At 41.7% G+C, this 25,596-nt stretch overlaps 1 protein-coding gene across 4 annotated transcripts in view; it reads right to left on the bottom strand.

Moving 5' to 3' along the window:
• The window catches only part of LOC123633427 (WT1 associated protein), a 29,188-nt gene extending 21,941 nt beyond the window's left edge, over nt 1-7,247 (bottom strand). For 2 of the 4 annotated variants that reach the window (XM_045544674.1, XM_045544676.1), the window contains exon 1: nt 6,698-6,883. The gene's annotated coding sequence lies outside the window, so the exon portion shown is untranslated. Of the gene's footprint in view, nt 1-6,697; nt 6,884-6,999 lie in introns of those variants that run through there. The other 2 variants (XM_045544677.1, XM_045544675.1) reach the window with 2 other exon arrangements.
• Between the last annotated feature and the right edge of the window lie 18,349 nt (nt 7,248-25,596).

Here is a 25,596-nt window from a genome sequence, read left to right as displayed (position 1 = left end):
TTGATCAAAACATCTGTTAAACTGAGTTTTTAAAAGCTACTTCATTTTTTAGTGAATACTTAAGATTACTTAAAAGGAGATCATCTTCCCATACGTTTTTTTTCCCCCCCCTATTTTTGGTAGATACGGGGTCTCACTCTTGCTCAGGCTGACTTAGAATTCCTGATCTCAAGCAATCCTCCCACCTTGGCCTCCCAGAGTGCTAGGATTACAGGCATGAGCTACTGTGCCCAGCCACTGGCTTAATTCTTACAATAATCTCATGAGATGAGGAAAACAGACAAAAATCTGAGTATATCATTTGTTTCTGAGCTGACTGTATATAATTTGTTTCATTAAGTCACTGAGTTCTATGAAGACATAAACATTTCTACAATATAAAATGTATATTTTTTTAAATTTAAATTGGTCCTTGCCTACTGTATGACCCTTGTTGCCCAGTTAGAATTTCTGCTGCAGTTATAGAAAGCTGCTTAGTGACCACCCTAATCTGGTAGCAGTCATTCCAATCACTTGGGAACCCCTCACCATGTTTACCTCCACAGGTTTAACTGCTTCTGTTTTAGCATGACTTTAATGTACATTCACTCCATTAGACTACAAAGTCTTAGAACCAAAAACATCAAGTCTAGCATTTCCTTGGAATTTCCCATTTATCCAGAGCTAAATATGAATAATCTTTTTAATTAACAACAACAAAAAGAAACCCTACAAGATAACTGTAGCTGTTTGAACCATATGTATTTAACCAGTAGGTAAGTGTGTGTATCTACATGCCGCTGTTCTGGTTAAAGGCTTCTCATCTCATTCAAAATAGCACATGCCCATCCCCTGCCATCCTCTCATGTCAGCCTTTATTTTTCTTCGTATCTCTTATCATAACCTGTCATTTTATATACTTACATATACTTATCTGTTTCCCACAATTACAAAGTAAGAATTGTTTCATTCACTTCTGATGCCCCAGTGCCTACTATGTAGTAGGCAAACATATTAAATCAAAGTATGAATAAATGAATTTGCTTCAGTTAAAGGTAAACTTATTGAAATAAGCCAATCTAATTCTTTTTGACAATATGATGATCATACCATTATCTAAAAATGTTGAGAATATAACATGGAATTTAATATAACAGATACTGTGATAAGAGTTCTATGAGTGACAGTTTGAAAACAGCTAAATTTACCACTAAGTCTAGGTAGTCTACCTGTTATCTAGTTACTGGACACCCTCCCCACCCATATGTAGAATTTTAGTTATAAAACTTAAGTATCATGGATGTTATTCAATATAGATTAAATTCCAGTTTATAAACTTTATTACAGCTGACCCTTGTACAACATGGTCTGAACTGAGCAGGTCCACTTATACACAGATTTTTTTCAACCAAATGTGGATTGAAAATACAGTATTCATGGGGTGTGAAACCTGCATATACAAAAGGCCAACTTTTTGTGTATGTGGGCAGGCTCCACAGGGCCAACTACGGGACTTGAGTATCCTGGAACCAGTCCCTCCACGTATACCAAAGAACAACAGTATATGCTTCTACAACCTGACACTTTCCCTAGGTTTACTTGTTTACTCTCTTAATAGATAGGTATTCAGATTCTTACTCCATTAAAATAAAATCAACCATAAGCTTAAATTAGCAATGAATGAATGAGATGCTGCTAATCTGTTTTTAAAGGGCATTTAAAGGACTAGGAAACACTTGAACAAAGTTCTGATAACCTAGGTTTCTACGACAGTTTCAAACTTTGAAAATAAAATCAAGTGGCAGAATTTCTGAATCTTGAAAAGGATTACAACCATGGCCCAAAATTGCTGCCCCGTTTTTGAGGACAAACATTCATCTTTAGCATGGTGACTGGCACAAAATGGGCACTTAACTATTAGTTTCCTTCTCTACATCAAAAACACAGACTTGGCTAGGCTCAGTGGCTCATGCCTGTAATCCCAGCACTTTGGGAAGCTGAGGCAGGAGTATCATTTGAGCCCAGGAGCTGGAGACCAACTTAGCCAAGACGCTGTTCTCTACAAAAAAATACAAAAATTAGCTGGCTGTGTACCTGTAGTCCCAGCTACATGGGAGGCTGAGGCAGGAGGATCACTTGAGCTCAGGAGTTTGAGGTTGCAGTGAGCTATGATGACGCCACTGCACTCTAGACCAGGCAACAGAGACTGTCTCAAAACAAAACACAGACTCTCCATCAGTGTTTCTTAAAAAACCTGAAGAGATAATTCACAGGTTGAGGATAACAATTATTTCATCTTCCTGTCTTTGTTTCTAAGCCTACTTGCAGAATTCTTGGTGATTTCCAATATTTAGAAATCTAAACAGCAGTTATTTAAATTTCTAACATTGACATATTCTTATCTTTTTAAAAAGTCTGATGTTGACTAGATCTTAAGTGGTGCTTAGAGCTGGGCATGGTAGCTCACATCTGTAATCTCAGCACTTTGGGAGGTCTAGACGGAAAGATTGCTTGAGCCAAGGAGTTTGAGACCAGCCTGGGCAACACAGCAAGACTTGCCGTTATAAAGAATAAAAAAATAAGCTGGGCGTGGTGACATGCCTGTAGTCCTAGCTACTTGGAAGGCAGAGGCAAAGGGATCACTTGAGCTCAAGAGTTGGAAGTTGTAGCAGAACTATGATAGAGGCACTGCACTCTAGCCTGGATGACAGAATGAGACCCTGTCTCAAACAAAACAAAACAACACACACAAAAAATGGTACTTAGAGAATATGCAAATTTCTAAATAAATTTCTAAATTTGTAATATAAGTCAGGGATAAATACAGGTTTTGTATAAATGTTTACACTTCACAAGCCAACTTTTGGAGTCACAAGGTGTATGGGGTATCCAACTTGGGAAATTCCCTTAACTTTACGTTGATGGGCTGGGCATAGTGGCTCATGCCTGTAATCCTAGCACTCTGGGAGGCCAAGGCAGGAGGATCACCTGAGGTCAGGAGTTTGAGGTTGGAGTAAGCTATGATGATGCCACTGAACTCTCCAAACAAACAAATAGACAAACCCAAAAAACAACAAACTTTAAGCCAATGGGAAGTCAATCTTTCCCTGAGAAGCTATGATATGCCACAGTTAAATGCACAGTCTAGCAAAAGGCATATAAGAACAAGTTTAAAACGTAAAAGCATCTACAATATTCAACTATTTAGTCAAAATAGAACCTAAATCTCAATTTTGACTTTCACATTGCATGAACATGCTCAAAAATTTACTATTCCTCAGGGCACGTTTAAGCCCAAATGATAAGCACAATAACCATCTATTCTAGATTCATAAAGACAATGGACATTCCAGGTTACGCCAAACAATCTATTCTCATATCAGAAAAGGAGGTTGACCAAAAAAATGTCATTTCGAGTCCATTAGTTGAATCCTGAATTTTGAAGGAAAAAAATGAAGAAAATACACTCAGTGCTGAAAAGTCACACTTACTTAACAATTGCAACTTTCAAAGTCAAAGTTAGTCCTCATTTTCCAGGATGAACATGAGTTATTAGATGATTAAAACAGCTATTAATTAATAAACTGGGCATTAGGGTCTCAAATTCAGTGTCTCTCAAAAGTTGGTATTCATGATGATTGGTTTTAAAATTATGTAAAGGTTTCAGTTATTTATGTAGATTAATACAGAGATAATGTATCTCAAATTTAGAATGTGAGGCCGGGCGAAGTGGCTCACGCCTGTAATCCTAGCACTCTGGGAGGCCGAGGCGGGAGGATCGCTCGAGGTCAGGAGTTCAAGACCAGCCTGAGCAAGAGCAAGACCCCGTCTCTACTAAAAAATTGAAAGAAATTAACTGGACAACTAAAAATATATAGAAAAAGTTAGCTGGGCGTGGTGGCGCATGCCTATAGTCCCAGCTACTCAGGAGGCTGAGGCAGTAGGATTGCTTGAGCCCAGGAGTTTGAGGTTGCTGTGAGCTAGGCTGACGCCACAGCACTCTAACCCGGGCAACAGAGTGAGACTGTCTCAAAAAAAAAAAAAAAAAGAATGTGAGAACCACTATCTACTTTTGATGCCTTAACACAGAGAAACAGCTAAGGATGTGGAGTTCAGTTTAGGTTGGCTAGGTTCCTAGCATCCCAGATCACCAGTTTCCCAGCTCAAACATTATGATCCTAAGTTAGGCAACTCAGTTCTCTGCGAAGAGGCAAGCACCAGCCAGCGCAACTTCAGTAAGAAAAGTTGTTGAGACAAATCATAACTGAATGTAAAAAAACCCAGTCATCTGACATTATAGCCTTGGCACTGTAGTAAAAATGTACTGGTTAGGAATTGAAAGTCCACCTTTTCTTCACTCTTCTATCTGTTCTGTGAGATCTTGAGCAAGTCACTTAACACTTTGGGCTGCATTTCTAAGTCAGCAAAAAGAGGATACCAATTTTGCCTGCCTCACAAAGTACAGCAAATCTCCATGTTTTCTGAATGGTAAAAATGCTATACAAATAAGAGGTTTTTTTCAAATAAAATATGTACACAGTATGAACGTAAAAGACAATTTCAATGTGCATTTAGGAAAGATTAAATTAAATTCCACTAATACCGTCAAAGGTGGAGAACATTTATTTATAGCACTGAATTCTAGTCTGATGCAACATCTTAATATTATATCCAGTGGGGTATACTATTGTGGAAATACTGAAACGCTTTTCTGTGCTAAGCTTAGTAATTACAAGAAACAAAATATTTAGAGGCAAACAAGTGGGAAATAACTTTAAAAATAAAAACAAGAATAAAACCAAAATACAATCTTAAGTCTTGTTTTGCTGAAGGACTATCATAAAATTTTGAAGGACAAGAAACAAATAATACCAATATATAATAATGATCAAGATTGCTAAGTAAACAATATTTTCATGGGAATTCTATACTACATACATACGAAACCATAGTAGACTTTCAAAGCTGTAACATACTATACAAATGCAATTGTGACAACTCTCACCTGCACATATATGGCCACTACAGATTTTCTATATCATGTATACCAGCTTAATTTCTGATGATACTCAAAAATATTTTCAGCAAACATGACTCAAGATTGATGTAAAAATCAGCAGTGCCTGGGATACACTATTATTATTACTTTCATCCTTTAGGACTTAGAAATTTTGGTAGTTTGTCAAAGTTCTGCCACTGAAAAGTATGTGATACTTATCGCTTAACTATGTATCTGATTAAGATACTGTAACACCTAAAAGCACTCTTAGAAACACACCTAACCAAACCCTTAAAATTTAACCTCAATCATACCACATGCCACCTAGTGGACTGTAATCTTTCACCAACTTGCTTAATCAGATGCTACTGGATGAACTGAATAAAATTTAGCTATCTTGAAAAAATTTTCGCACATAATATTTAATGGGGTTTTAAATGTTTACAAGATGTTTATCGGAAAAAACTTAATGGTCAAATTTTAAAATAAAAATCCGAGAACTATAACTTAAATTAGACACTTAAAAAAATGAGAACTTGCGATGACAGACCTATGACTTTCACTTATATTCTGAACCAATGGAATTAACTAAATTGAAAACTAGATAAAATAGGCACAAATACAACTCACGAATTGTACATGCTCATTTAAGTATTTTTCTACCGGGCAAAATAATTGTTTTTTTACTTTAAAGTGACAAGTTAGTTAAGATTTTAAAGTAGACCTTTCAGATTAAACAGCCAGTTAATTGACTTTCTTCATTAACAAAACTAGAATTTGTGCTTTTTCCACTATGTGTTCACTGACTTATGAAAAACGGTTTTAAAAATCATCTAGTAACAAGCCGGGCGCGGTGGCTCACGCCTGTAATCCTAGCACTCTGGGAGGCCGAGGCGGGTGGATCCCTCGAGGTCAGGAGTTGGAGACCAGCCTGAGCAAGAGTGAGACCCCGTCTCTACTAAAAATACAAAGAAATTAGCTGGACAACTAAAATTATATATATACATAAAAATTAGCCGGGCATGGTGGCGCATGCCTGTAGTCCCAGCTACTCGGGAGGCTGAGGCAGGAGGATCGCCTGAGCCCAGGAGTTTGAGGTTGCTGTGAGCTAGGCTGAAGCCACGGCACTCTAGCCCGGGCACCAGAGCGAGACTCTGTCTCGAAAAAAATCATCTTATAACAGTCTCTCACAAGGATCCAAAGTAAAACTTGGATTTCACGAAAAATTTCACCAAGATCTCGAAACCTTTCCACTCTTTTCCCTCAGAATGCACGCACTCATTTAAAAATGGAAGCCTTCGGGAGACCACAGCTGCATCGACCTACTGCGTGACGTGAAACCTGGCGAACGGACGCTATTTTCCCCGGCTGAACTCGTTTGTACCGTCAGGTCCTGGAGGGGCCGAGGGCGACGGGTGGGAGCGGCCCAGGCGGGGAAAGGACGGGCGGCCCCCGCGAGCGGCCGGTGTCAGCAGCCGCCAGAGCACCCGCCTCACTCCGGGCCCAGGGGATGGAGGACGAAGGTACAATGGCCTCGGGGCGGCGGAAGTGTCTCCACAGGCGAGAAAGCAGAGCCACTAACAAGAGGCCGGTGCGGCTCGGGGCCCAAGTCACCCTTCGGGCCCTGTCCGCTCCTTCCCCGGCCGGGGGCGGCCAAAGCTCAGTCCCGAGGCCCGGAGTCTCCCGCGCGGCCGCTCCCGCCGGCCGGCCCGCACCTACCTCTCCAGACCGAGGCCGCGGGGGCGCCGCCAGTCACACAGGCCGAGGCTGCGCCGCTCGCCCCGCCGCCGGCCTCGCCGCACTCCTTCTCTCGCTATAGCCTCAGCGGGCCCCTTTATTTGTGGATCGCGCTGCCACAAAATGGCGCTGAGGGAGGAAACCAGGCCCGGCCGCCCGGCCCCGCCCCGCTGCCCGACTCCGCCCCGCCCCGCCGCCAGGCCCGAAGGAGCCGCTGGCCGCCGCCGCTGCCGCCCGCCTCCTGCCCCCCGTCTGCCGCGCCGTTCGCGTTCCGGCCCACTTACCGGAGAGTCGCTCCCGGACGCGACCGCAGTCACTCGTCCGCAGCCCGGCCGGGAGAGGAAAGGCGAGGGGAGGGCGGCAGCCGGCCTAACCCGATCACGGCCTTGAGGCGTAATGGAACAGCTGCTCTCCCGTGGCACGATCCGGCCCTTCCCCGGCGTCTGGCGAGCGGCCCGCGGCCGCCGGGCTCAGCAAGCTCGGTGGGGGCGGGAAGGTAGCAGCCTAGAGGCGGGGCGGGCCGCCGACGTCGGAGGTCAGCCGCGGGGCATCACGGGAAGGCGGCGGCCCGACGGATGCGCTCGAGGGAGCCACCTGCGGCTGCGGTGCGGTCTCGGGCGGAGGGATCCAGGCGAAGGCGGCGCGCCATTGGCCGCTCTGTGATCTCAGCGCAGCCGTGATGCTTCCGCGCGCTGGCGGGCCAGGTGCAGTTTCAGCAGCAGGGCCCTGAGCGGGAGCTCCGTACGCTTACGCTTACAGTTAGCTGACCCTGCTGTGTCAATTTTGAGAACTTGCACACCGATGCTTTCTCTTACGTCGTGAAGTGCAGCCTGCTCGTCACTTAGTTCGTTCCCCCTTGACATCTCTGGAGGGGAAACCGAGGAGCTATTGTTCTCGAGCGGTTGGAAGTTGTGCCTGTGTCGGCAGCTCTAGGGGCACCTTGCAAACTCAGAAACGAGAGGGAAGGCGAACCCTGTGAAGTTTCAGTGAACCCAATAAAACAAGTTCTGTAAGTCGAATATACCCCCTTAAGCAAGACTTTGTGTTTTCTGGACCATTGAGTGAGAACTATGGTGTTACCTGGTAAATGAGAAACAATTTCTTAACCCTTAGTAGAGGGGTCAGGTAACTCTTTTGGTTGGTCTGCCCTGAACCTGACTTTACCAAAACTATCTCAAAGAAGTGCCCTGGAGTAAGGTGATTTATAAGGATAACATTAAAATATACTCCAGATTGTCAAAGGAGTTATGGTACAGTATATTCTCAGTAAAGCAGATCAGTCTAGAAAAAAAATTTGCAGCTTATATCACAGGAACTCTCAAAAACTGAAAGGAAAAAGACCAAAATCCAAAGGGGAAATGGGGAAGGACATGAACAGATGACTCTCAGGAAAACAAACAAACAAACAAAAAACAGCAGTGGTCCTTAAACATAAGAAGATGCTCAACCTCACTTATAATGGAAATACACATTGAAATTACGTTTCCTGATGGAAGTGGGAAAATGATTCAGCCCTGTGGAGTACCAAAGTTACATATACATTTATCTTTATACCTTGCAATTCCATTCTAGACCTAACTTTATTTTGAAGGTATACCTCCACAAATGGAAACAATGTGCAAGGTTATTTGTTGCAGTGCTATTTGTCATAGCAAAAGTTTGGAAATAACCGAAATATCTATTAATAGGGAATTGGTTAGAAATGGTATATCCATACAATGGAATACAATGTGCTCATTAAAAGGACAGAAAATAGTTAGATGTATTACTTTGGAACAAGTCCCAGTTTATATTAAGTGAATAAAGCAAGGTACAGAAACGTGTGTATGCTCATGTTTATGGGGGGAGGGGAAATGGAAGGATATCCTAGAAACTTAAAATAGTTGCCTATAGAGGGTAGTGGAAAAGGATGGAGAGGATAGAGATAGAAGCAAGATTTCTCTGACTTTGAACTTTTTAAAAGTTTTTCATAGCCAAAAGGTAACTAAAAAAAGGAAACAAAGTAAACCCCAAAGTTTCAATTGTGAAACAAATGAACTTAACTGTAAGTCAAATTTGTAACCTAACTAAGATACACAGAGGAAAGGATTATTTTCTGGGGCTTTTGCGCCACCATACCCAGCTAATTTTTTCTATATATATTTTTTAGTTGTCCATATAATTTCTTTCTATTTTTAGTAGAGATGGGGTCTCTCTCTTGCTCAGGCTGGTCTTGAACTCCTGAGCTCCAACGATCCTCCCGCCTCGGCCTCCCAGAGTGCTAGGATTACAGGCCTGAGCCACCGCACCTGGCCATACCGTTTTTTTTTTTAAGAAAAGAATTTTGGCTCATGCCTGTGAGGAATGTTGGTAAGGAAAAACTCTTCTTTACAATAGGGTGCCAGCTAATAAATATGGAATAAATGATAGAAAATAACCATTATGCAAACCCTAATTAAATAATTGACTCAGAAAAGGATTGTCAACAGACTTAAAACCTTTAGATGAGAGAGCCTCAGAAGTAGACTATTCCTCTTGCACCAAAGTATCACTCCAAAGGCTATTTATCTAATTGTAAAGAGAATACACTGGTGGTCACTATCTAAACCAAACCATCAAATTTAGTATCAATAATAGTGAGACAACCTTCAACTTTCAGAAAATACAGGAGAAAGGATTATAGTGCACATCTAACAATACTACCAAATTAATCCAAAAAATTTATGAAACTATAAGCAATAAATATTTATTGAGCAGCTGAGTTAGGCCTACTATACTCTCTCAGTATCAGTATCTAACCAGCTTCAAGCACCATTTCAAAGAAGATATCAAAGTATGTTGAAGGTTACATATTACTGTATTAAATAGCATATACTATTGAGTTATATTGATATTAAGTAAGGTGGCCACTTATTTTCCATCAGCCTAGTACTTAGTCTACTACTACTTTGATTTAGTATTCACCTAATAAAATATTAATTGGGAGGAGTCCTAGTCCATTCAGGCTACTATAACAAAGTACCATAGCCTGGGTGGCTTATAAGCAACAGAAATTTTTCTTATACTTCCAGGGGTTGGAAGTCTGAGATCAGTGTGCCAGCATGCTTGGGTTCTGGTAAGAGCCCTCTTCTGGGTTGGTAGACTGCTGACTTCTCATATCCTCACATGGTGGAAAAAAGATAAGAGAGCTCTATGGGGTACCTTTTATAAGGCCACTAGTCTTCTTCATGGGGTGTTCTACCCTCATGACCTAATCACTTTCAAAGGCCTTGTCTCCTAATACCATCACATTGGGGGGTAGGATTTTAACATACAAATTTTGGATGCACATAAACATTAAGGTTTTTGCAGGAGTACAGAGGAAAAAAATTTTTTTAGTTATAATACATCTAGCCGTAGTTATTGTCACTCAAGAAATCCAGGGAGTCTGGAGAGATAGTCCAGAATTGGTGGTTGAAGAAGTTAATAGGAATCCATCATGCTCTCCTGAGCTCAGAGCTGGTGTGACTATGACCATGACATGCTATTTCACTAATTAGTACTTTTGCTGGATCCATTTTTTTCTGTCTGGAATGCTTCTTCTCTTCTGTACCAGGTGATCTCTTATTCCTCATTAGCAATTAGCCTAAGAGATATTATTTATTTAGCTTAGTTTGTGTCAAGCATAGAGATTCATGGTTTTATAGATTTGAGAAGGAAACCAAACTTTCTAGCCTACTGTTCTCTTTCTACTCTAGTGGATTTTACACTTACAGTCTTATCAAGTATTTACTGTGAGTAACGATGCAACGTATCAACCCAATGTATCTAATCTTTCAGATTTAGTTAACATCTAGATTTTTAAACCATAATTAGAGCAAATAATGTTTAGTCTTCATTGTCTTTGCAGACCACAAAGACTTCTACTGGCATTCAAAATTTTTTTAAAATAATATAATTAGATTGCTATCATAATTTTTACTAATACTATTATTAAAATACTATTTCAGAAATCAGTATGTTGAAGAGATATCTCCACTTCTGTGTTTCTTGCAGCACTATTCACAATAGCCAAGATGTGGAATCAACCTAAGTGTCCATCAATGAATGAATGGATAAAGAAAATAAATATGGCTTTGGCCAGGTGTGATGGCTCATGCCTATAATCCTAGCACTCCGGGAGGCCAACTCGGGAGGATTCCCCGAGCTCAGGAGTATGAGACCAGCCTGTGCAAGAGCAAGACCCCGTCTCTACTAAAAATAGAAAAAATTAGCCTCTACTGAAAATAGAAAAATTAGCTGAGCATCATGGCCTGTGCATGTAGTCCCACTTACTTGGGAGGCTGAGGCAGGAGGATGGCTTGAGCCCAGGAGTTTGAGGTTGCTGTGATCTAGGCTGATGCTACAGCACTCTAGCCTGGGTGACAGAGTGAGACTCTGTCTCAAAAAAAAAAAAAAAAAAAAAGAAAGAAAGAAAGGAAATATGGCATATGTAAGCAACGGAACAGTAGTTAGCCATAAAAAAGAATAGAATTCTGTCATTCTCAGCAACCAGAATGAACTTGGAGGATATTATGTGAAGTGAAATAAGGCAGGCACAGAAAGATAAATACTGCATGTTCTCACTCATATGAAAGCTAAAAAAAGTTGATCTCATAGAAGTAGAGAGTAGAGAGTACAACAGTAGTTATTAGAACCTGGAAAAGGTAGCGGGGAGGGAGGAGATAGTCAGAGGTTGGTTAACAGATACAACTAGATAGGAGGAATAAGTTCTAGTGTTCTATAGCAATATAGAGTGACTATAATGAACAACAATTTATTGTATATTTTCAAATAGCTAGGAGAGTAGGTTTTGAATGTTCTCAACACAACGAAATGATAAATATTTATATTGATGGATATGCTAATTACCCTGATTTGATCATTACACATTCTGTGAAATTATCACACTGTACCCCAAAATATGTACAATTATTGTGTGTCAATTAAAAGTAATAGTAATTAAAAAATAAATAGCTCTTCATGAAGATTTTTAAAAATGCTGCTTCATTGTACCTGTTTCCTTGAACGTAATGCTGAATAATTTTCCAGGCTTCATTTGTATAGTTTTGAGTCAAAGTGTTCGTCATATACCCAAGAAACCTTTACAAAATCCCTGCCACATTATGCTAAGTAGAGGGTCTGCAAAAGACATTTTATTCCCCCAAATATTGGCTGTAGAGTTAGGTTTTAAACATTCTGAACTCCTTGGTGTGGTAGGGGGCAAGGAGAGTCTATTAAGTCAGCAGAGATTGTAACAGAGATGCGGGTAACTCAGAGTCAATTATTCTCGGAAACAGGCTTGTTCAGTCACTGGGAAATCCCTGCATTAGGAAAAATGAAGGCACCCTTTGCAAGTAATTTTCCTGTCCCAATCCCTGTATTTTTTTTTCCTTGCCACCATTCAGTACAAATAACAGCAGCTTTCTGGAAAAGATTTAGTGTGCCAGAATGACTAAGCATTGCTGTACTCCTTCCAACTTTCAGCCCATAGCACACACTGCTGGGAGCCATGTTCCTCTTCTTGCACAATCTAGGGACATACTATCTTCAGTCCAGGGATGAATGATGGCTGGTAGACACCAATTTTCTTTCTTTCTTTCTTTCTTTTTTTATCAGCTGACTTTAAGATCGATATGCCAATTTTCTTAACAAGCATACTAGTGCTATTTTGGACAGGACAAATTTTTTTTCCTGTGCATTTTAGAACATTTAACATTACTAGACCAACCCACTAAATACCAGTAGTGCCTTTCTATGCATGTGACAACTGAAAGTGCCCCCCCCAATATTTTCAATACCACCCATGATAAGAACCCCTGGTCTATGGCAAGTGTGCCACCATGATCTTCTTCACCAAATAGCCATGCTCAGTCTTCTCGCAGGCACAGCTGGCCAGTTGACAGTTGAGCATTTCTGGCTTCTGAGAAAGATTTTCTTCCCTGGTAAGAGAGAGGCATGTGAGGAGAAAGTGTTTCCTCCTCCCTTTCCTCTTGTCTCTTAAAAGACTAGAAGAGGTTGTGATGCTTGCACCTATGGAAATACCATCTCATAGACCGGGCACTGTGGCTCATGCCTGTAATCCTAGCACTCTGGGAGACCAAGGTGGGAGGATCGCTTGAGGTCAGGATCGAGACCAGCCTGAGCAAGAGCGAGACCCCGTCTCTACCAAAAATAGAAAAATTAGCCAGGTATGGTGGCATGTGTCTGTAGTCCGAGCTACTTGGGAGGCAGAGGCAGGAGGATCACTTGAGCTCAGGAGTTTGAGGTTGCTATAAGCTATGATGACACCACTGTACTCTAGCTGGGGAAACAGAGGGAGACTCAGCCTCAAAAAAAAAAAAAGAAAGACCATCTTGTGACTATGAGGCAACAAGTTAGAAAAACAAAAAACCAAAGTAGGCTGCAAGAATGCAAAGTCAAGAATGGAAAGTCCCTGGTTCTGGATGACGTTGTTAAGCTTCCAGCTTCACCCAGGACTGCTGGTTTTCGGGCTATTTATTAAGTAAAACAGAAATGTCCTTATATTTAAACCACTGTCCATCAGCATTCCTGTTACCCACAAACACTTTCTAACTTACATAGTTAGAGAGGAAGGACATTTACATGACAAACAAGTTAAAGAAAATGGAAAGGTGCCAACAAAGCTAGGTTTTTCTGTGACATTTTGCTTTATTGTTGTTGTTTTTACATTATATTATCATGTCCACAGCCCTCATTGTTTGGCAATATGATAAAGTAAAAATTTAAAAACCATTGTTCACTTCCAGAAAATCAAACTTTTGTAAAGCAAAGACCTAGTAACATTAAAAATATAAGAGTCTTAGAGAATCTTATAATATTTTCAGAACTTTTCAAAATACTACTCTGTTTACCTCTGATGCTTGCTAATTGTGTTCATTAACCTTATGTCTACAATAGGTAAGATACTGTCTGGTAGAACACTCAGAGAAATCTATTTTTTTTTTTTTTTTTTGTGATGCCCTCTCACTGTCACCCAGCTGGGGTGAGGGCCCCATAATAATAGCTCACACAGCATGGAACTCCTGAGTTCAAGCATCCCTCCCATCTCAGCCTCCCAGGTAGCTAAGACTACAGGCTCATACCACCACACCCAATTAATTTAAAATTTATTTTTTAGCGATGGAGTCTGGCTATATTACCCAGGCTGATCTCGAACTCCTGGGCTCAAGCGATCCTTCCACATCAGACTCTCAAAGTGCCAGGATTACAGGCATAAGCCACTGTGCCCAGCCTCTTCTAATTTTTAAAAAGGACGGTTCTCTATTCCCCACAGATTAAAAACCCACCAGTTCAGGAGACAGTACATTCAAAAAACTATGTGCCTATTTACAAGTTACAAATCTGTACTTCTGCTAGAGGACAGTACTGGGCATTAGGCAGTCATTCTACTATTGACTATGTTGACTGCCTGCTAGACTTATTTTTGTTGCTCTTTCCTCCCCTTATTTATTTTTGTTCATCCAGTTAATGTGCTTTCTCATTAGCCTTTATTAACCTCCTAAATATTTTCCTGTCTCCCACTCATCTGTGTCCCAGTGCTACTGGCCAGTCCAGGTCTTCTTCTCTCGTGGACTAATGCAATGGCCACGTAATTGGTCCTCTGCTACCCGTCTTTGCGTCCCATCAAAACCGTCTTCCACACAGCAAGCCCTTTCTAAATACAATTCTGCCAGACTCCCACTTCTGGGAAAATGGAGTAGACATACTTTTCCACATTCCTCTCATTAAGTACGATTAATAAACCTGGGCATTATTTATAAAACAAGCACAAGAAGACTGAAAGGTGGAGAGAAGGAGGCAGACTGGCCAAGGACCTCGGGACCTGAGGACTGACACAGGGTGAGCTTCCTGGGTTTTCTTTTTGCCTCTTATCTCCCAGAAGCCAGCCATCTGGAAACACCAACAAGCACAGATAAAGAAATGCCCCCCAACAAAAGCCTGCTCCCTGTAATCAAAGAACCAGCAAAGGTGGCAGCTTACCAAGACAAAAAACTTTTAGACAATAACAGCTCCGCTCCAGCCAGACACCAGAGAAAAATCTGTGACCCACTCCCATTCCACTCCATCAAAGGCTTCTGATGAAAACACCGGTGAGCTGTGATGTGGCCAACCAGGTGAGACACCGGGGTAGGATTATTTCACAATCTGGGCACAGGGACTCGCAGTTGTTTGGTACACACCTTTTCAACAAAGTGCAAAACGGGAATGACTTTCTTGTACTCTAGAAAAGAGCACCACCTGGTGTTGAAACAAAAGCAAAACATCTAAATGCTGTGCCTCTGAGCCTGCTGGTCAAAGTCAACTCCACGTGGGTTATTAGAAGGTCACTACAGAGACCCAGCCTGGGGAGGTGGAGGGAGTGTACAATCAGAACGGACTGAGGAAGCTGGGATGGAATGTGCTTGTCTGTTCCAGGTCAGAGCCAGGCTCATTGCTGTAGAACGGAAAAATCAGTATGAGATATGTCATCCAGTGCAGGACGCAGCAAAATCCGAGGTCACTGGGTTTCTGGAGAGGAAAAAGAATAGGGGATGAGGAAGAGGCAGAAAGAGAGATGGGAAATGATGCTGCTTTGGTCCTCACAACCAGACATCTAGGGAAGTGAAGGCTTTGATTAGTCTTGTTTGACAGATGGGAGAGCAGAGGCCCAGAGAGGTTAGATGACAGCACAGGTAAGAGTAAAACCTCAACTTGGATGAAGTTAAGCTGATTTCAGAGTCCACTCTCTGAAACATACACAACAGCCTTTCCACAGGGACATATGCAAAAGCAGAAGCCTTTAGCAACATAATGGTACAACTACTACAGAGAATGTGACTTAAAGTATGTTTAATCTCATCAGACTGATATGATAAAAGGAAGAATCTCCTACTTGGGGCATCCTTATTTTTGGCCTGTAGACCCTTGAACTGAATAACAAGTTTCCCTCTCAGTAGAAGAAACCTTAGACATAGGCGAAGGGGGTTTTGTTCTTGCTCTCTAGCAAATAAATGAGAGAGAAGAAAACATTAAATACAACCAAATGATCCAGTAGGCTTGAGTATGGCTGCTGTCCTTGAAGGAGGAAGAGCCAGATGGTAGTGAGGGCACATTTGGAGAGGAGGTGAGCCAGAGGAGGCTGCTGGAAGTGATCAGGGCCACAGTCTTATTTCCAAACACACCAAACTTAGGTATGTTTGAGGCAAACAAATGTTACCGGAGTTCCATTCTCCGTGCAGGGCTCAGCAGTGAGGGAGCACAGGAGGGGGAGCTGGGTGTGGCACCGGCTGGTTATATTCCAAGTAGGACCCAGGACACAGAGATAGAGACCTGGCCCCCAGAAGAGGGCAATGTAAGGACTAGGATGTGTTTGGGGGCCTCAAACACTGAGCAGAGCACACACGCAACATATACAGGATAAATGCCAGCAGATAGTATGTCTGTTCTGTACAGGAATCTTACTAGAAAGCATAGAAAAGATAATATATGTTCAATAAGAATTTTAAGGATAAACTGTGGCATGGCTTTGACCCAGGTATTTTGCCAAAATCCTCTAGGATTCAAGGCTTTAGCCTTGGCTTTTCGAAAGCTGGAGTCAAGTGCTCACTTTAATGTCATTTGGGCCATCCCTGACCTTGTGCTAGATGACTGATTATATAACAGGGCAGGTCACCATCATATTCGACTGGAGTAACAACCTGAGTCATATGAACAAGGCATGCCATTCAGATTATTTTCAATATCTAGATAGTTGATAGATGGAGTATGGGTTGAAGATCTTATGTTTTATATTCATTGAAATTCTATTAGTTAGTTGAAATGTAAATGTGTATTTATTATGCAAGAACTTTAAAAACTCTAAATACATCCCTCTTATTCTGTTTAATATCATTATTTAAATTCTTATAAACATTTGTTGACTCAAAAGAACATAATGGTCTTCCTAAATTTATCTAGCTAATGTACTCTCTCCTAATACTTTTATTAACTTTCAACTTATCTTCAAATGTATTTAGCTTTTAGAAGTGTTTTTTTTGGTGGGGGACAGGGTCTCACTCTGATGCCCAGACTAAAATGCAGTGATGTAATCATAGCTCATTTAGAATTTCAAACTTTTGAGCTCAAGGAAGCTTCCCATCTCAGCCTCCTGAGTAGTTAGGACTACAGGCACACACCACCATGCCCAGCTCCGTTTTTAAATTTTTGTAAAGTTGGGGTCTTGCTATGTTGCTTAGGCTGGTCTTGAACACCTGGGCTCACGTGATCCTCCCACCTTGGCCTCCCAAAGTACTAGGATTACAGACATGAACCACCTCACCCAGCCTAAAAGTTCTTAATAATTATCTTTGTACATAAAATTCATTATTAAAATCAACTTTCATAGTCACTATTAAATATTATGAGATTTGGCCATCACAATAATAAATATGCACATATACTTTATCTGATTGATAGGGCAGCAATGAGCACAGCAGTAATCTAGCAGCTGACACGCTGAGAAATCATTATAATGTCAAGTATTTAAACTTAATTGATTTACATTTAAAATTAAACTACTATTAAGTGTTTTAATAAGATAATTTTATTTATTTTGAATAAAACTTCAGATTTATTTTTGAATTTCAGAAGTCCATTCTATGATGGTAATATTTGGATTTGATCAGCTATTGATCATAGAAACCAGCCATTGGCATTCAGCTACAGCATTTCTTGCACATCTAAATTCTTTAGAAAGTAACTAACAGAATTGTGTCATAACATTTCTTGATATTCTGTGAGCGTTAATTTATATCTTAACATTTCCTACAATTGCCAGTTACGGAAACCTTCATGAACTTTTTGTTACAGAGACCTGTCAGATTACTCACCAAACTCATTTCCTCTTCTTCCTGGTTGCAGAGGGAGACCACATTGTGCAGCTTCTCTGGCAGTCAGACATGGCCAGGTGCTGAGTTCCAGATAACGTATGTGGGCAGAGGGGATGGAAGATGTTTCCAACTGGTAACAACCTTTCTCTCTCCCCTCTGCCAGCTGGATGGAGAGGAAGCCAAGGACCTAGAGGAGAATGGAGCCATGAAGGGGGAGCCAGGGAACCCTCCACGCTGGACGGTGAAGGGAATGCAACCCGTGCAGCAGCTGCTGCTGCTCTTAACTCTTACATCTGTTCTCCACAGGAATCTAGAAGGCAGAGAGAAGATAATATAGATTTAATAAGTAATTTAAGGATATATTATTTATATCTTCATACTCTTCGAAAGGAATTTCAAGAAATGTTTGAGGACAACTCAGGAAGCCATAAAAAGTCCCTAAGCTCCTAAGCTGTAGCTGTGCAGAGCACTTCCTAACTTTAAAGGTCACACTGGGCTGATGGGAGGTGGGTGCTCCTCAGGCAAGATGCGGGATTCTAGAATCCCCACCAAAATGACCCATGGGATACACTTATTGGGGGAGAAAATCCATATTAGAGTTGGAAATCTTGGAGCCCATTCAAATATCAAAATGTGGGAAAATTTGCAATTCTATCATAGCATTGCTGTGTGACTATTACAATGAATAACAATGATTCATGGGACATGATTATAAAGTGATATTCCTTTTATTGCCCATTAGGTTATTAAATTTGCCTGGTGGGCTTGTTTTTTCTTTGCCCCTGGATCAAATGCTGGTCTCGTGACTTTTCAAAAAACTATTCTTCAGGAATAAAAAGTCATATCATTAAGTCAGAACACAGGCTGAATTCACTATCTAAAATGCCCAGACCCCTGTGAGAATCAAAACCCTGATACAGATTTAAAGCCAAGACTTCTCCCTCAGCACAGGCCTCTGGCAGCCTAGCTGCCTACGGTGGAGAAGGGGTGGGAAGCTGGGTGTGTCTTCTCTTCTGCCCTGTCTTCTTTTGCTGCTCCTCCTCTTTGAGCATCTGACCATGATTTCTGACTTCACCAAGTTTGGGCCGGAGGAGAAGAAGTGTGGGGTTATATTGTTCATGGTGGTGGCCTGAGAGTGATACACAGGGAGATCTTACTTGACTACTGTCGCCTTGCCTGGCAGTTGTTTCCGGCAAACTCTTTCACTTGTCGTCTTGGAGGATTTCTCACCCAGAGTTCAGCCTGAAAACTGAGAACCTACATTGTGTTCCAGCGAAACTTAAGAAAAGAAAATTAAGTCTCTGTTTTGGACTTGAGCTTAGACTGAAACTAAAAGACTGAACCTAAAAGAAAACCAGGCCAATGAAAAGTCAAAGTTTAATAAAAAGAGACATTATGTCCCAAAGACCAGACGTTCCAATATAACTTTCACAGTGCACTCACAGATATTTGCTCTTCATGTTGTACTTAGAGACTGTCTTCTTATCCATGCCATTAAAAAAGTGGGAGTCAGAATAAAATGCCACATATACACCTTAAAAATGCATTTTAACTTACAACATATAAATGGATATTCATTCAACACTTTTTAGAACCAGAAGATTACTGGAGCTACCGATCACCACACTAATAATGCATTAACAATTTCTATTTTCAATTCTCTGAAGTGGAGTGGGACTTAAAGACACCTGCAAAGCAATCTGATCCTTTAATAGTTTAATGATTGTCCAAAGCTTATATATTTGTTTTGTTCACTTCACAGCGATCGTTTTTAGTGGCTCACCTCCACTGAGTCTTTACAAAGCATTCAATTTAGTTTTCATTAAAATAACTTCCTTATTTTCATACTCATATTTTATCAGTTTACAAAGTACTTAGTTAAATTACATAATTTCAATAACTAGCAAGCAGTAAAACTAGGCATAAATCTGCTTTGGGAACAAACATCCCTGACTCTTGGTAAGCATCCTGCTTAACAGTCAGGGGCGGTAGTGGGTGATCTAGCCCTGATCCTTCATGGGCTGTGAGCATCTGTCCGTTCTGTACAGAGGAACAGGAGGATAACTGTTAATCTGGCAAGTTGTTGAAGTGGAATGTGTATTAAAAAGCTTCTACTACATTTATTCTTCCTGAAACACCATGGTAAAGTGCCAAAAGCTGGGCCCTCGGGTCAAAACAACCTACGTTTATATCCTGTTTTACTTATCTAGCTCAGTAACATTGGGAGTAACATTATTTAATCTTTCTGAATCTCAGTTTCTTTATCTGTAAAACTTGGTGAGGACTGAAAAAAAATCAATTAGTAAGGATTCTGGCAGGTAAGTACTCAATAAATGATAACTTATTATTTTTGTGTGTGGTTGTTTTATGTTGGTTTTTTTCCCAATTGAAAATCTGATTCATTTGCACGATATCTCAATGTTTTGCAAGCACTATTCAAATAATGCCTGCTGAATTATATTAGTGATTTTTCCCAATTGTGTTTACCTTTTTGGTAGAGGAACTTGTGGGTAATAGTGTACCTATTATTTTTTCTTCTTTTTTTGCAGGTACACCAATTCTTTCCAAGATTGTTGTCATCATTCAGTATAACTTTGCTCTAATTTATTGGTTGTAACCAACTATTCTTTATAACAGATCCTAGGAACTTGTTTATTCTCCCCTAGAAGTTTTTTTTTTTATCTCCCTACTAATTGTAAGTTCACCAGACCAAGCTTCAAGCCATGACTGTTTTGAGACCGAGAAGACTTGAACACGGGGGAGCTGGAGCATCATCAGATTCAGTGAGCAAACTGTGCTGAGTGCATCAAAACCCAGCGCCTTAGGATGGAGCCTGAACTTGTCTGTTCTTTTTCTGAACCCTTGGTGGTCACTTATCCTACTCTTCAGCTTTGCCTTCCATAGTCTGGCATCCTTTGCTAACTAACTCACTTGGTTTGATGTTTTTGTAATAGTTTTATCTCTACAACAGTGGTACTCAGGAGTGATTTGCCCCCATTTGGTGACAACCAGAAATGTCTCCAAACATTGCCAAAGTTACACTGAACGATGACACACCGTTACCCTCAGTTCCTGTATGTATCCTGAACATTGGAGTGAACTTGGGCACTGCTGCCCACTTTCATCATTGCATCTCTGAAGGTGGAAGCACCAGCTGGCCTTAGGGAACAGGCATCAAGTGCCTAAGAAAGGAGGTTTGGAGACACATCCATTTCAGTTCCCTGTGGCTGCCAGTGTTGCAGAAGAGTACCCCACTGGTACCATGACTTCATGTGAGGAAGCATGAGCCAGGCTGCCCTGGTGGCTGCATAACTGATCAACGGAACACTCGCCCAGAAAAGCGGCAGGTGGGACCACACAGAGACATGGCTGCTGCATGGGCAGGGCTGCAGTGGGGGTCTCCATGACAGAGAGCCAGTTGGGGTGAACCCGGACACGGTGCAAGAAAATACCAGACATGTAACCTGTACAAAAAGTTCCACATTAGTGTAGGCCACTAAAATTAAAGTGAACCAGACCCTTCTCAAAGTCCCTGTCTGTGGCTGGAGCTGGTGTCACTAGTACCTTGGGCCAGATGACAGCAGAGCAGGAGCCAGCTGAGAAAGGCCATCCCTCCTGAATGCAGGCAGGTGCAGAAGCAGGGCAGGGAGGGGCAGGTGAGTGCAGTGGGGGAAGTCCCAGGAAGGAAGGAAGCCCAATGATTGTGATTATAACCTCAATAGCGGCTGAAACTTTGATAACCAGATCAGATTACGGAAATCACTGAACTGGTATATTAGTTTGCTCAGGCTGCCGTAACAAAATGCCATAGGCTGGGTGGCTTAAACAACAGACGTTTATTTTCTCACAGTTCTGGAGGTCAGTAGTCCAAGATCGAGGTGTTGGTCGTGTTGATTTCTCCTTATGCCTCTCTCCTCAGTTTGCAGATGGCCACCTTCTTTCTGTGTCTTCATGGTCACCTCTTGGTCTGTGTATGTTCTGTGTCCTAATCTCTTCCTATAGGGACACCAGTCATATTGGATTGGGGCCCACCTACATGACCTTATTTTAACTTAATTACCTCGTTAAAGGCCCTATCTCCAGATATAGTCACATTCTGGGTCATTGGGGTTAGGGCTTCAACATATGAATTTTGGGGGACACAATTTAGCCCATAACAACTGGATTAAGTTTTAAACTGGTCTGGGACAAAACTAAGATGCTTGCTCGAGAGGGATGGGAAGGTTCAGGGTCAGTTTTGAGATGAAAGAGAGTTCCATGTTTGTACAACACAGAGAGGACACTCCTCAGGCCCAGGACAAGAGAACTGATCAGCTTCTTCCATAACTAAGTGGACCGTCTCGTACCAACGTAAAGCTGATTAGCTCCTCAAACTAAATTTATACCTTAGCATGAAAACACAGCCTCATTTTACATGATTTTATCTGACTTCTCGTCAAAAGGTTACTGCAAGATGTAAGCTGGCACTAGGGTGATGCGGGCCAGGGTGGATGGACTCCTAGGGCACCCCTGAGATAGGACATAGACTCCCACAAATGCTCTGGTGTCTGACTGGTCTCAGTGGACTATGTTCTGGCATGACCTGGTTGGGATGTGAGGCCGTGCCCCCTGTGTTCCTGTTCCGGCTCCTCACAGGGGACCTGTGGTGTGAGATGCAGCCCCTGGGTTGTGCTGGACAGGGGATGCAGCCAGCTGAGAGCCTTATGTGTGGTCACTGCCCCAGCCTGGGCCATGCTTCTGTAGCTTGGGTAGCTCTTGAGAGTCATTCTTGGAACTTTGCCCATGAATGCAATCTTAATCCATGACAAATCTGGGATATGAACTAGCATTTGGCAGTTTAATGATTGGCAGATCTCATCCCTTACATAGAATGCAGTAACCACGTTTTTTTCTTTTTATCTGGAGTAGTAATGGGGAGGCGATTTTTCATTTCCCCAGAGGAGGCAGGATGTTGTACAGCCCTTCTGGAGGGATCTTATGGAGGGATCTGCTGGACTTTAAGTATGGGACAACTATTCTCTTCAACCTTCCTCCATTCTATGCTGGTTTCCCAGCCTCCCTGCAAGTCTGATTCTATCAATAGATGAGGGTAGGAAGAGTCAGTCAGGTGGGTCAGTGTCAAGGGAAACTCCAGGAATCTGGGTCTTCACTGAGGCTATGAAGCAAGTGTGATCTACAGGGAATAGCCCAAGGTCAGGACGGAGAAGTAACATCAAACTTGAGGTCCAAGAGTGATGACCTAAGTCATGTGCAAAAGAGGAGACAGCAGGGCAGTCAGGAGCTGAGGAGACAGGAATAAGTTGGGAAGTTACATAGGGAGAGGAGGAGGAGGAAGGTTTCAAAACCTGGGCTCCACACAAACAAGACAGGGTTGAGCTCAATTATTTGGGGTGGGAGGAATGTGGGAGAGGGTATGGCAGCTGCTAAAAGGCACAGAGTTATGTCACGATTAACAGAGAGAGCAATACAGTTGCCCCTTAAACATGGGTTTGAACTGCAAGATCCACTTACATGTGGATTTTCTTTTGCCTCTGCCACTCCTGAGACAGCAAGACCAACCCCTCCACATCCTCCCCGTCCTCAGCCTACTCAATGTGAAGACAAGGATGAAGATCTTTATAATAATCCACTTCCACTTAATGAGTAGCCAATGTATTTTCTCTTCCTCATGATTTTCTTAATAACATTTTCTTTTCTCTAGCTTATTCTATTGTAAGAATACAGTATATAATACATATTACATACAAAATATGTGTTAATTGACTTTCTGTGTTATCTGTAAGGTTTCCAGTCAACAGTAGGCTATTGGTATTTAAGTTCTTGGGGAGTCAGAAGTTATACTCAGATTTCTGACTGCAAGGGGGCCAGTGCCCCTAAACCACTCATTGTTCAAGGGTCAACTGTACATTCAAATCCTCCCTCGACTCCCTACTAGCTCTGAGTGTGACCTTGGTCAAGTCACTTACTATCTTTGTGCAAAATAGGAATAAAGTATTTGACTTAGTACCTAGCAACTTGAGATCTGCTCAAAAATGTTGGTTCCTTTTTCTCTTTATGGATACAATGGACTCATGATTACCCACCATGATTGCCTGTTTTATCTCTTTTGTTCAAAAAAAACACTTTTGTTCTGAGCCAAGCTCTTCTCTTCCTTGGTAATAGTTAATGTGTTCTTTGAGGATGCAATCTAATCATGATTTTGCCTGAAGTGGGGAAAAAAAGTAAAGCTCACTTTGAAAGCATTGTCAATATTATATATCTTTATCATCACTTTCTCCTTTAGCCTAGATCATTTAATTTTAGAAATTTAGGTATTACTCTTGGTCCTATTAACAATCACAGTCATGCAAAGTGCAGGTTGGTACAAGCAATTCTCACTTAGGTTCCTGCCTAGGTAAGATCTGTGACACAAAAGGAAAAAACAAACAAACCCCAACCTTGAGGGGAAAGGGGAAGAAAAACAAAAGAATGTAGCTAAGATCAGTCCATTAATGATCAGAGTTTATTTCCAAGTATGTGGAAATAATGCCTTATATAAGGATACGTAGCAAAGACTGCTATTTTCCAATCTATTACAGTTTCCCTTTTGTTACAGAATTCCAAGTTTTTCAGACTTAAAATATGCACAGTTAAATGAATACATTCCTCATCCTCCTTTGTGGGTAGGCTAGACTAAGTTGCCTTGTACATAAATTTTGATTAGTGAGCTCTGAGTGGAATTTGTTGGGTGAATCTAACACAAAGGATCCTTAAAGGGAGACAACTGGGGCCCAACTTTTGTCCTTCCTCTGTCCAGGAAAGGAGATGATATGGCTGGTGCTGTGGAAGCTATTATGGACCAAGAAGCAGCTTTGAACATAGAGGAGCCTGCATCCTTGATGACTCCTTCGGATTGTCATTTCATCCCTGGACTGCCTACCCCATGTTTAAGATGCTGTGCTTAAGACACTATTGCTAGATCTCTGTTGCTGAAATATGAATGCAATTAATAACCGGCTCAAAATGATTTCATCTTAACCCACATTTGTTGCTTTCTCTAACCAATATGTAGATATACATTGTGGGGTCTCAGGATGGCTATGAAGTAGACTTGGGAAGTTTATTCAAGGGAAATCTATATTATGGTGCCCTGATATTGCAGAGGACATCCTGAGCTGCCTGGAGCAATTTGGGACAGATCCTGCTCAAATGTAATCTAACTCCTTGGGCCATCGAGTTCTCCTTACAGTGACTGCCTAAAAAAGAAAAAGAAGCCTGTCCATCGGATATAGCAGAGAAGGAAGGTAATAAACTTCTCTTTACCTCCCAACCTGGGTCTCAATCCTGGACGCTCTTGCAGCCAGTCTTCTGTAAGGATGTAGCTGATGGCAGATGTGACGTTAGAGATACTTCTACTTGGCTGCTGCTGTCACTCCCCCACCCCCATATTTGTTGGTTGTTCTAAAGGGCATTTTCTAGGGGTCACTTTAAGTTTCAAAGGATCATTATCTGTATAAGCAAGAAGTGCACTGAAACAACCTGACTGGGCTCAATCTGATTTTAGGGATTTTGTTCTCACTTGATCAAGCCCTTTCATTACAGTGACTGAGTTGTAACTGCATCTTGTTGTTTCATCCTTCAAAATGCCCTTTTCTTCCAGTTCCCATAGCTAGTACCCTAAAACTGGCCCACAGCACCCCATACTGGGACCAATGCAAAGTTTCCTAACTAGCCTGCCCTCATGATATCAGTGCCAGACTACCTTGCCTGGAAAACCACCAGCTAAAATGTTACCAACCATAACAAACCCATGCTCTTGTCTGAGTTTTTGTTTTTTCTTTTGAGACAGGGTCTCCCTCTATAGCCTAGGCTGGAGTATACTGGCGCCATCATAGCTTACTGCAGCCTCGAACTCTTGGGCTTAAACAATCTTCCCTCCTCAGCCTCCCCAGTAGTTGGGACTACCACCATGCCCAGCTAATCAAAGAAATCTCTTTGTAGAGATGGGGTCTTGCTATGTTGCCCATGCTGGTC

The sequence above is a fragment of the Lemur catta genome, chromosome 2 (genome assembly GCF_020740605.2).
Source record: "Lemur catta isolate mLemCat1 chromosome 2, mLemCat1.pri, whole genome shotgun sequence".
NCBI lineage: Eukaryota > Metazoa > Chordata > Mammalia > Primates > Lemuridae > Lemur > Lemur catta.
Note: the sequence above shows the minus strand (reverse complement) of the source record. Positions and strands in the feature narration are given on the sequence as shown.